The sequence below is a fragment of the Anopheles nili genome, chromosome 2, assembly GCF_943737925.1.
Source record: "Anopheles nili chromosome 2, idAnoNiliSN_F5_01, whole genome shotgun sequence".
NCBI classification, from domain to species: Eukaryota; Metazoa; Arthropoda; class Insecta; order Diptera; family Culicidae; genus Anopheles; species Anopheles nili.
Genome location: NC_071291.1, coordinates 25,917,363 through 25,918,993, shown reverse-complemented (window position 1 = coordinate 25,918,993; position 1,631 = coordinate 25,917,363).

Below are 1,631 nucleotides of genomic sequence, written 5' to 3'. Positions count from 1 at the left end.
CAGCGGCGAGTTGTGGTAGTCCAGCCCGCCACCGGGCCGGTACTCGATCGTTCTGCCCTCCAGCGTGCTTCCGGCGTTCGGATGGTGATGATGGTGGTAGGGATGCTGTAGCGAAAGAATCTTGGAGCCGTTCCGGGGGTCCGTGGTGTCGAAATGGGGCCCGGGGGACTCGTCGCACCCGGCTTCACTCGGGACGTTGGCCCGAAATCAAGAGGAAAACTCCGACAAAACCACCCACCGCCGTAGCCCGCGCGTGGCTCTTCACACGCGCGAAAACACACGTACACAACACACACACAAACACGCACGCACACACACGCGTTGCTAAACACTTGCACACGCTAGAACACTAGCGGGAAAACTGCACACTTCCGGGGTTTCCGCGCGATCGCGGCCCTCGCTGTCACCGCTGTCACTGCCGAATGCCGAGTCTAATGGCGATTGTTTGTTTACGTCAGTCTGGCTGCCAACTGGCTGCGTACTTTCCGCGCAAAAACGTTCACACACGCAGCCACCTGGCTGCGATTGAAGTGTCGATTTTCCACCCAATCGAACGGATTACACTACTAACCGGCGTGCCGTTTTCCGCCTTTCCTTCGCGAAGGTTTATCCGTCGTTTGGGTGTTTGCGTGCAAGATTTATGATTTCTGGCGCCCGTCTCGGGTTCGCGTCTTCACTACTTGCGCTTAATTTCGTTCACGTTTACGTTCGCGCACGTCACATGTCACATACACACGTTTTTCCGTGGGGGCTCCACCTTCACCGAGGGCGGGGTGTGTCATCTGCTTCGCCCACCGTAGGGTTTCGTCCACCAAAAACCGCCCGTGGATGGTGATTCTACAGGAGAGGAATGAAGAAGAAGAAGAAGACGAAATAAAACGAGACAGTAAGCGAGAGCGGAAAACCACTGGCGCTGGTGGGTGTGGGTGGAAGAAACGTGTGTTATCGGAAATTGTCAAAAAAGCGTGCTTGTGCGCTCCCTCCCACGCTCTTCCGTTCTCTCGCTCTCTCTCTCTCTCTCTCTGTCGCTCTCTGTCGGGTGAAAAACTCGCGTTGTCACGACGTCACTCTGGCGTTAACCGTTTTTTGGGCGTATAATTTTTTTTTCTCATTTGGCTGCCTTTTTCCCTATTCCACCCCCCTTTTTTTTGGCGTCCCTTGTCACCCACCGACAGCACCCTTCTTTGCGCCCTCCTCTCTTCCCCACCCCCCTCCGCCCACCATAAGGGGTTGGTGTGGTCGGGACGGGTCGGCCGGTGTTCAAAACGGGCCCGGAGTCTCTTTCGCGTGGGTTGCGTGAATTTTGGGTTTTATTTCTTTCCCTCCTTCTCGACCCCTTGACCCCTCCCACCCGCCTGGTATCCCACCCAAGCCCTTTCCTCCTCTCACCCCCACCCACCCCTATGACTGCCATCCCCCACGCTCGCGATATCTCTCGCTCACGTTTGCCGCACGGGAAGCGTCGCTAGTAGCATCTAGTGGAACTTTTGGGGGGGTAACGCCGTCTAAAACACTCACACAAACCCACTCGGTGGGGGTGGTTTTTTTTTTGCTCTTGCTCCTCTATATTTGCCTGCTGCCATCGACGGTGACGGTGGAGTGCAAATTGGAGTATGAGCGGGAATGGGTTT